Source organism: Littorina saxatilis, linkage group LG9, assembly GCF_037325665.1.
Source record: "Littorina saxatilis isolate snail1 linkage group LG9, US_GU_Lsax_2.0, whole genome shotgun sequence".
Lineage (NCBI taxonomy): Eukaryota > Metazoa > Mollusca > Gastropoda > Littorinimorpha > Littorinidae > Littorina > Littorina saxatilis.
The window spans coordinates 16,266,506-16,277,841 of record NC_090253.1 but is presented as its reverse complement, the minus strand read 5'-3'; the positions used below and the strand labels follow the sequence as shown (position 1 = coordinate 16,277,841).

The window sequence follows — 11,336 nt, the reverse complement described above, 5'->3', positions numbered from 1 at the left end:
GCAGCGGCAGCCACATCGCTGGACAACCTCGCCCCCAGCGACTGAGCACCATGACCATCATGGAGTACAGCTGTCTCGCGGCCTTCACCTTCAACAACAACAGTCACGCTGTCGTCACCAAGACAAACACCTACGACTCGTGGGGACAGTACTTGTGCTGGGTATTCACACCGGACAACTATATCTGTCTGTCTGTATGTATGTATGCTTCTCTCTTTGTATCTGTCTGTCTGTCTGTCTGTCTGTCTGTCTGTCTGTCTGTCTGTCTGTCTGTCTGTCTGTCTCTCTCTCTCTCTCTCTCTCTCTCTCTCTCTCTCTCTCCCCCTCTCTCTCTCTGTACGACTCGTGAGCCAGTACTTGTACTGGATTTTCACCCCCGGGAACCGAGGCGACTACTTTTGCTATCATCTAATAGTCGCACCCAGTGATCAAGACGGCCTCTGAGTCCTGTTATCTCACATTTAATGCCATCATTTAATAGTCGCACCCAGATGGCAAGTATGTTACCGAGTCCGAAAACGTCAGAACCAATGGCGTCAAGAGTGTCTGTTACCTGACATTATAATCTTAAAGTTGAATAACCAAAGAAACCGGTACACACCAACACAAATACAGCACAGACCAAGAAACCGGTACACACCAACACAAATACAGCACAGACAAGAAACCGGTACAAACCAACTCAAATACAGCACAGAAAAGAAACCGGTACAAACCAACACAAATACAGCACAGACAAGAAACCGGTACACACCAACACAAATACAGCACAGACAAGAAACCGGTACACACCAACACAAATACAGCACAGACCAAGAAACCGGTACACACCAACACAAAACTGTGCTGTACGAGGAACCGACTTCATTTGTTTTTCAACTTAGTTTTCACCCACAGTCATCTTGTTGTTTAGATTATAATCGTATACCTTACTGTGTCTGACCCAAGTGATGACGTGTGTGTGTTGTATCTGACCCAAGTGATGACGTGTGTGTGTTGTGTCTGACCCAGGTGATGACGTGTGTGTGTTGTGTCTGACCCAGGTGATGACGTGTGTGTGTTGTGTCTGACCCAAGTGATGACGTGTGTGTGTTGTGTCTGACCCAGGTGATGACGGGTGTGTGTTGTATCTGACCCAGGTGATGACGTGTGTGTGTTGTGTCTGACCCAGGTGATGACGTGTGTGTGTTGTGTATGACCCAGGTGATGACGTGTGTGTGTTGTATCTGACCCAGGTGATCAAGGCTGCGGAGACGTTCCTGTCAGCCATCACGTTCCGTGTCTGAAGCCATCACGTTCCGTGCCTGCAGCCATCACGTTCCGTGTCTGCAGCCATCACGTTCCGTGTCTGAAGCCATCACGTTCCGTGTCTGTAGCCATCACGTTCCGTGCCTGCTCCCATCACGTTCCGTGCCTGCTCCCATCACGTTCCGTGCCTGCAGCCATCACGTTTCGTGTCTGTAGCCATCACGTTCCGTGTCTGTAGCCATCACGTTCCGTGTCTGTAGTCATCACGTTCCGTGCCTGCAGCCATCACGTTCCGTGCCTGCAGCCATCACGTTCCGTGTCTGTAGCCATCACGTTCCGTGTCTGCAGCCATCACGTTCCGTGCCAGCAGCCATCACGTTTCGTGTCTGTAGCCATCACGTTCCGTGTCTGTAGCCATCACGTTCCGTGTCTGTAGTCATCACGTTCCGTGCCTGCAGCCATCACGTTCCGTACGTGCCTGAAGCCATTACGTTCCGTGCCTGCAGCCACCACGTTCCGTGCCTGCAGCCATCACGTTCCGTGTCTGTAGCCATCACGTTCCGTGTCTGTAGCCATCACGTTCCGTGTCTGTAGCCATCACGTTCCGTGCCTGCAGCCATCACGTTCCGTGTCTGTAGCCATCACGTTCCGTGTCTGTAGCCATCACGTTCCGTGTCTGTAGCCATCACGTTCCGTGCCTGCAGCCATCACGTTCCGTGTCTGTAGCCATCACGTTCCGTGTCTGTAGCCATCACGTTCCGTGTCTGTAGTCATCACGTTCCGTGCCTGCAGCCATCACGTTCCGGATCCGTGTCACACAAAACCCCGGACCTGTCACTTCCCATTGCGGCGGCGCTATTATTCTGTGATGGCCGCCATTGCTGTGTGATGGCCGCCATTGCTGTGTGATGGCCGCCATCGCTGTGTGATGGCCGCCATTGCTGTGTGATGGCCGCCATCGCTGTGTGATGGCCGCCATTGCTGTGTGATGACTGCCATTGCTGTGTGATGGTCGCCATTGCTGTGTGATGACCGCCATTGCTGTGTGATGGCCGCTATTGCTGTGTGATTGCTGCATAACAGTGTTCGACTCTGGGCGAGCGATACCCGGTCCCTGCAGACCTGCCCCTGACAGCTTGTCATCATTGCCTTTCAGCTCCCCCCCTCCCCCCTCACCCCCCTTCCGGGAGGTGAACAACCCCGGTATGTGAGGTGACTGGAACACGCCGTGTGACGTCAAGCCTGATATTTATTGGGCAAAGTCTACTTCACCAAGCTCGCTGGACGAAGCTAGCTGTGGCACTGAATTTGCTATTAAAAAAACTCTACAAAATGTGGCGAAGTCAACTCCAGGCTCAATCAAGGACGACCTTCAGGGACACACACAGCGCCCATTCTTTCTCAACAAGCCGTCCCCCGCGTCATCTCCTCTGACGCTGGACCCTGTCATACTTCACTTACTGCAACAGACTACCAACCCCAGGGTTAACCTTTTACAGCACAGCACAACACAACACAATATAATACAACACAACACATCTCAATACAAAACCCTACCCAACCCTACTGTACCCAAACCATCACATCGCATCACATCGCATCACATCACATCACATCACATCACATCACATCACATCACATCACATCACATCACAACACAACACTACACTACACAACACAACACAACACCACACCACACCACACCACAACACACCACACCACACCACACCACCACACCACAACACAACACAACACAACAAACACCACACCACAACACAACACAACACAACAAACACCACACCACAACACAACACAACAAACACCACACCACAACACAACAAACACCACACCACAACACAACAAACACCACACCACACCACACCACACCACACACCACAACACAACACAACACAACACCCCACCCCACCCACAACACACCACCACACCACACCACACCACAACACAACACAACAAACACCACACCACACCTCAACACACCACACCATACCACAACACACCACACCACACCACACCACCACACCACACCACATCACACCACAACAAACACCACAACACACCACACCACAACACAACACAACACAACACAACACAACACACTACACCACACCACACCACACCACAAAACAACACAACACAACACACCACACCACACCACACCACACCACACCACACCACACCACCACAACACAACACAACACAACACAACACAACACAACACAACAAACACCACAACACAACACAACACAACACAACACCCCACCCCACCCCACCCCACCCCACCCCACCACCACCAACAACAACAACAACAACACAACAACAACAACAACACAACACAACACAACACACCACACCACACCACACCACACCACACGTACCACACCACAACACAACACAACACAACAAACACCACAACACAACACAACACAACACAACACCCCACCCCACCCCACCAACAACCACACCACACCACACCACACAAACACAACTGTACACATCACAACATAACCGTACACAGCTATACACAGCACAACACAATTGTAAGTGACACAACACAGCCGCACACAACACAGCACCACCATTAACAACACCACACAACACAACACAACACTACACAGCCGTACACAACACAACACAACACAACACTACACAACCATACACAACACAACGCTTTGCTTAAAACGACGATCACTATATCGAGCAAATTCTTCAACTTGTTTTAACTCACATCTTTCCGAAAGACGGCAAAAAGTCTTTATGAATGACTCATGACACATTCCTCAAAAGAACATGTTTTGTCAGAAGTTTCTTTAAAGGCTTAGTCCTGAAACCACTTCTTTCCTCTATTACCACTTATGATCTGCCTTTACATGTATCTGATTGTAAATTAGTTAACAACATCAGTGTTTGCTGATGACGCGTTACTAAACACGTCTAGTAACACCATGTTAGGTCTCTGACTGGTGTAAAACAAACTCCATAATAATTTTCTCATGTTATGGGGGAGTAATTTTTTCGTAAAGGGAGTACAATTTTCGAACAACATTTTTACTCCGGAGTAAAAATCTCGTGGGAGTAATTTTCTCGCGTTACACCGGCTCTGTCCTTGATTTTGTTTCTGTCCTCCTTTTTCGCCTCTGAGGTTAAAGATATACAGGGTGACCCAAAAAAGAGTACCCAAACAAAACGTCATAAATTAAACAAAACAAAAGCAATCTTCATAAAATTTATTTACACACACAAGTAGCCTCTGCATGATTTGCACAGAAAATGTTAGCGTTCTAGCTTGTCTTTCAGGAAAGTTATGCTCATTCTACAGAACATGCTCCAAATGGCCTCCGCGCCGATTCAGGCAAACTTGAACTCGCCGCGCAAAGTTATCAATCACCCGCACACACTCCTGTTGCGAGATTCCGCGAATGGTTGTTGTGATGGCTCGCTTGAGTTCTGCGATTGTCTGTGGGTTGTTCCTGTAGACGTTGTCTTTCAGGAACCCCCAAAGATAGAAATCTGGGGGATTTAAATCCGGGGGAGGCCATTTGGAGCATGTTCTGTAGAATGAGCATAACTTTCCTGAAAGACAAGCTAGAACGCTAACATTTTCTGTTGAAATCATGCAGAGGCTACGTGTGTGTGTAAATAAATATTATGAAGATTGCTTTATTTTTGTTCAATTTATGACGTTTTGTTTGGGTACTCTTTTTTTTGGGTCACCCTGTATGAGTACCTTAAATTTGTGTGAGATTCTGCTGATGTTACGGATGCTTCACAACACTGACAAAAAATGATAAATAATAATTAACTATGCTTGAATGATACTCACAAAAACCACAATAAGCCTACTCCCACCGTAAACAGGGAGGGGGTGTGGGGTGAGGCGGGTGTTTGGGGGCGAGGGAGAGGACAATGACAATGACAATGACAATGACAATTCTTTATTTAACGAGGGTCCTCGCCCTAAAGAGGGACTAACTACAAAAATGAAATAAAAATACAAGATAAAAAATAGAAAATAGAAAAACTAAAATTCTACATTTTAACAGATAACTAAAGTGAAAACACATATACATATGTACACAAAATGCATTGCATTGAGGTAAATTGCGAGTTAATTGATGTGAATTAAGTGGTATAGTGCAGCTTGCACTTTCTCAACATCATGCTCTAATCCATACATTACATTTTAAAGAAAATCAATCAAACAAGCAAGACATTGCTAAGTTCATCACACATCTAAATAGTGGTTGGTTTTCAAGTCCCTTAAGGAGAGATATCGTGATTGATTCTTTGCATTTTGTGATGATCTGAGTTCGTGCTATCCACACACAGCTGACCCAGGGGCTTTAAAAATCACTTTGTCTCCAATGTACTTATGATTTGAGCCTCGTGTACTGTATCTCTTTTAAAACGTGTTTGAGTTACATGCAGCAGGCTGTCGGGAGGACGTCAGCCAGGCGTCAGCCAAAATTAACTTCAGACTGAATGTTTCCCCGCTATTTTCAAGCGGTAACATTATCTTGAGGGAGAAAAGCATGCCGCCAAGATCTTGCAACTGAAGCAGATTTGTGATGTAATTCTATCGACTGTACCCCATATTCGATTATTCCAAAACGCACCGAGCGGTTACGTCCGGCTTGAATAAGAAAAGAAATATTTTGCGTTGAGGCTAATTATAAAGTCAAAATACCATTTCTCATCACAAATGGAATTCAAGGGGGGAATACATGGTCCAAAGTTCGATCAGCAGCACGTACTTTGTGGGTGAGGGGAATAGTCAGTATTAAGTTTGTGCGATAAACAAAGCCGGCTGACGTCCTCCCACTAGCTAGCTGCAAGTGTCCGTGCTCAGTTTGTGCGGACAGGCCATTCTTTTCCGAGATCAAACGGAGAATGAACACAATGATGTCTCTCCCGCGAAAACGCGACAATAAACATCCCCTTCCTCCCCTCCCCCAACCCCCCCCCCCCCTCCTTCCCCCGACTCCCAACCCCGCCACCCTCTTTAGTCGTTGTAACAGACAGGAATAGAACGGGCACATAAAGGTGAAAGTTCGGAGGAGAAGCAGATTTACAACATCCTATACTCCAATGCGTTATGGTCTACTTCTGCATTTAGTACATACGTTGAATTGACTATGTCGACTAGCATATAAATCATCCTGCGAACAAACAAGCGATGAATGGTGTGACACAATGGTTGTTGTTGTTGTTGTTGTTGTTGTTGTCGATGAGGTGGTGGTAGTTTTGGTGGTGGTGGTGGTGGTGATGTGTGTGTGGTGTGTGTGTGTGTGTGTGTGTGTGTGTGTGTGCATGCGTGTGCATGCGTGTGTGTGTGCCTGTGTGTGTGTCTGTCAGTGTATGTGTGCGTGCGTGCGTGCGTGCTTGTGCGAGTGGGTGTGTTTGTGTGTGTGAGTGAGTGCAGTGCAAGAATTACAGAAGACATCCAACATGAAATCAAACAGAACCTCAGAAACAACAATAACACACTCAAACAAACACAAATATACAAACATGTTTCAAGCGCCTGTGTGAAACGGATCTGCCACTACTATCGCGGGTTATTTTAGTACCCGAAAATGTCGGTCACGTTATCCGGCCAAAACCACAACTCGACAACTTAGACTAGTAGACTTGTTTTGTGTTTGGCATGGTACTTTCTGCGAGATTGTCTTTGTAGGTAGGTAATCTATTGTTGATGTTATTTGTTTGTGCGTGTGTGTGTGTGTGTGTGTGTGTGTGGGTGTGTGTCTATGTGTGTGTGTGTGTGTGTGGGTGTGTGTCTATGAACGCTATCCCAGTTTGCAAAACGTGTGTATTGCACAGTTTCTTTGTGTACTGTTCAGCGTTTGTGTTGTGCATGCAGACTGACTTTTACGGTTTCATTGTGAGACTGACTATGGGTGTGTTTGTGCGTAAGGTGTGTGTGATGTATGCTTAAGTAAGCTTGAACTGTGCTCTACACACTGTTTGATGTTGTGTCTTGTTGCAAAATTAGTCTCAGCGATGTGTGTACACGCAAGCACAAGACCAAGTACGCACGAAAAAGATCCTGTAATCCATGTCAGAGTTCGGTGGGTTATGGAAACACGAAATTACCCAGCATGCCTACTCAACGAAAGCGGAGTAAAGCTGACTATGCTCTCAGAGTATAGTGTGGGGAACCCAAATGGCCAAACGAGCTCACACGTAACCAGACAATTCTGGAACTGACGCTGAAGAAGAAGAAGAAGAAGTCTCAGCGATGATAGTTGTTTGTGGCATATCTTCATGCGTATCGCCCTGACTGTATTTTACGTTCAGCCGACGAGAACACTGGATCGCAGCCGAGGGGAACACTGAATCGCAGCCGGCGAATTTCTGATTGTATACATCAATTTATGAATTGCGTTCAAACCAATAAACTTCCAAAGCTAAAACTCGGTGTAAATATGAATGAAAAATAGATGAAGGAACTGCCGTCCATGAATGTACTTTTCGTTGTTGATTTTGTCCCTAATTACGTCTCAAACTGACAATTTGCACTGAATGCGCAACGAATTTAAAAGAAACCTAACCCAGAACGCGCGGAGGACTCCCAACGTAAAGAAATGGGTAGAGGTAAGTTAAAATGAATACTTACGCTTTGCCTCAAACAACTATTTTGGGAAAATAAGGACTGTGAACGACGCTCTTGTTTTGGGGCTCTCACTGGTTCGCAGCCGGGACACTGGATTTTGCCTAGTGCAGCCGTGTCTCAAACAATAAATGTCAATCTTTAAAATAGCAGCTGTTTTACCGACGTGCCTATCAATATTAAACAATAATTGTTAGACGTTTAAATGGCAGCTGGCTTATCGATGTCAGTATCAATATCAAACAATTTCAAACGATGTAGCAGTCAATACCAATATCAAGCTTGCCTGAACCAGTTCTCACAGGTTTAACTATAAGATAGCACTATGATGAGTCCTCGATCAAATGCGTATATCTAATTCATTAAATGCGCCACAGTCACGGCACCTTCGTGAGTTCACTTAATCACGGTGACAGCGCCTAAGTACGTGGCTGGAAGCGTAAATAGTATATTTCAGTGTGAATGATGTGCGTGAATATTTCATTCTGGGCAACAGACGATGAGGAATATTGCGCAATGTGCAGGCTGTTTAAATGGCTTTTAAGGCAATAGACGATGCAAGACTGATGTTGCGCTTTGTGCTGGCTGTGTTTTGATATTCTAGGCAACAGACGATGAGGAATATCGCGCTTTCTGCTGGCTTTGTTAATAGCATTTTAGGCAATAGACGATGAGCAGTGTCGCTCTCTGTGCAAGCTGTGTTTAATGGAATTTTCTTTCTCGGGAGAGAGAGACTGTAGGGCTTAACGTCCTCTCAGGTAACTGTGACCTATATTGGGACATGATTTGTTTATTCGCTATAGTACATGACAATTGAAGTCGAGCTGCTTTCGGTCACAAGATCAATTACTGCCCAAAGGGCAATACTGGTCAGATCTGCCCAAGCGTGATGCTTGAAGATGCCTATATCTTTCAGCTACGTCTGGTAAACAAAAACAAAAGTAAACAGGTGAGTTGACGTGGAGCTTTTCTTTTCACACGCTCGCAACACGTGAAGTTTAGGAAGGGATGTATATGTTACAGTAAATTCTCAAAACCAGGAAATTTGCGAAATCCCTGAAAATTTCAGTAAATTTGTGAATTTCCTGTTTCACTCAGGGATTTCACAAATTTCCTAAAAATTCTAGGAAATTTGCGAATTTCCTGATTTCAAGGGGCAGGAAATTCGCAAATTTACTGAAACACATTTGAAGGGAAACAAGTGCTTTGTTGGTTGCTTGTGAACCATTTAATGATTCTGGTTTCCTTATATTAATGCAAGTGAAACACTCATATTTTTCTCTTTTTTCTCTCTCTCTCTTATTCTGTCATGTTTCATAAAATTGTTAACATAAAATCTAAACGAGTACATTAAAAGGTACATTGTGACACTCACATCTCTCCTATACTGTCATGTTTTATAGAATTGTTAACAAAATCTGAAGGAGTACATTACAACAAGGTACATTACAGGGCCGGACTACGGGGGGGGGGGGGGGGTATGGGGGTTGCGCAAACCCCCCCCCCCCCTAGCCTAAACATGTACCTCACTTATTTAATTTTTTTTTAATTATTGTTTATTTTATGCCGTTTCATGCAAGGAGCGACCATTTTCCTATCTCAGAATATGACCTACCCATCAGCTTCAGGGGGCTTTGCCCCCTAACCCCCACAAGGGGCTCTGCCCCTTGACCCCGCCAGGGGGAACATCCCCCTAGACCACCACTGGCAACCCACCCACCCCCCCTCCTCTTAACCTAGTCCGGCCCTGCATTATAACACTCATCTCTCTCTCTCTCTCTCTCTCTCTCTCTCTCTCTCTCTCTCTCTCTCTCTCTCTCCCCTTGATGTCTCTTATACTGTCATTTTTGCTTGAAAATATTAACATACCATTATGACAAGATAAAAACAAACCAAGCAGGGCATGTACAGCACAGACTTATGGCATCCTCTTGAGTTCGTGTCCCTATCATTTCTCGTTTTTTTTATTATTGTCTCATGTTTAATTGAATAAAACCGTGTTTAAACCAAGACATTTGTTTTTGTTTGTTTTTTGTTTGCTTAACGCCCAGCCGACCACGAAGGGCCATATCAGGGCGGTGCTGCTTTGACATATAACGTGCGCCACACACAAGACAGAAGTCGCAGCACAGGCTTCATGTCTCACCCAGTCACATTATTCTGACACCGGACCAACCAGTCCTGGCATTAGGACTGTTGTGGATATCCGGATTCTATTCTGAGTGTCAAGGAGAAAACGTTGTGCGTTTGTGCTTTATAGTTAAACGTAACGTTAAGCTGTTTTGAGTGCTTGACTGTAGTTTGAGCGTCAAGAGGAAGATATGACAGTTGTCAGACATACCAATAATTGACGTTTAAAGTGCTGGATCTTATTCAGCCTGCGTGTCAAATAGATAACAACTCAGTGAAAACAGCTGTGCTTTTGTGCTGGTGAAACATACCCGGTAAGCTTCGTTTGAGTGCTAGGGGTGTCGAATATTGGAAGACGGGGCAGTTGCAGACGGTAAAGACTATGTCTTTTATTGGCAGATAACGGGCATAACTCTCCGCTTTCTGTTTGTATGTTTTTTTTCTGTCTGTCTCTCTCTATGTTTGTCTCTCTGTATTTCTCTTTTCTCTCTATCTTTCTCTCCCAGACTTTTTGAGCGTTGCATAACGGTCTACACACATTGACGTGTGTGCGCTGGAATGTTTTGATTATTTTCAGAGTTGACCTAGCTGCATGCAGAGTCAAATTTAGGACAAGTAGGTGTGATTTAGGACAAGTAGGTGTGAAGCATATGTATGCTGTGTCACAGCTAGTGGCAACGTATGACTTGTGTGGGTTAATATTTCTGTCGCCTGGGGCCTGTGTGTCTTTGTTTATTGTTCCCCTCCAGCTGTGGTTTTGTGTGTGTGTGTGTGTGTGTGTGTGTGTGTGTGTGTGTGTGTGTGTGTGTGTATGTGTGTGTGTGTGTGTGTAATTGCATGTGTGTTTGAATTTGTCGTCGTGTGTGTCTGTGTTAATATGACTGTGTGTGCGTGTTTGTGAGTGTTGGTGTGTGCGAGGGTCAAGAAAAGGAGAGAGCGCGTGCGTGCGTGCGTGCTGGGGGCATGCGCACCTTTGTGTGTGTGTGTGTGTGTGTGTTCGTATGTGTGTCAGTGTGCCAGTGTGTGTATGTGTGGGTGTGTGTGTGTATGTGTGTATGTGTGCGCTTGTGTGTGTGTGTGTGTGTGTATGTGTTTGTGTGTGTATGTGTGGGTGTGTTTGTGTGAATGTCTCTCTCTCTGTCTGTCTCTGCATCTGTCGCGTGCGTGCGCGTGTGCGGTTATGAATATGAGGTAGTGTTCTTTTTCCATAGTTGAGAGGCGGGGGGGGGGGGGGGGGGGGGCTGACCCAGGAATACAGGTATAATGAGGTTGGTGGGGCAGGAGGGGGGAGGCAGATATAATTGGAAATGGAAAGTAACAGCTTTTG

At 45.7% G+C, this 11,336-nt stretch overlaps 1 protein-coding gene across 2 annotated transcripts in view; it reads left to right on the top strand.

Moving 5' to 3' along the window:
- Positions 1-6,865: 6,865 nt before the first annotated feature.
- Positions 6,866-11,336, top strand: part of LOC138975417 (Na(+)/citrate cotransporter-like) — a 48,982-nt gene continuing 44,511 nt past the window's right edge. The window contains exon 1 of one of the 2 annotated variants that reach the window (XM_070348095.1): positions 6,866-6,943. The gene's annotated coding sequence lies outside the window, so the exon portion shown is untranslated. Of the gene's footprint in view, positions 6,944-8,698; positions 8,829-11,336 lie in introns of those variants that run through there. The other variant, XM_070348096.1, reaches the window with a different exon arrangement.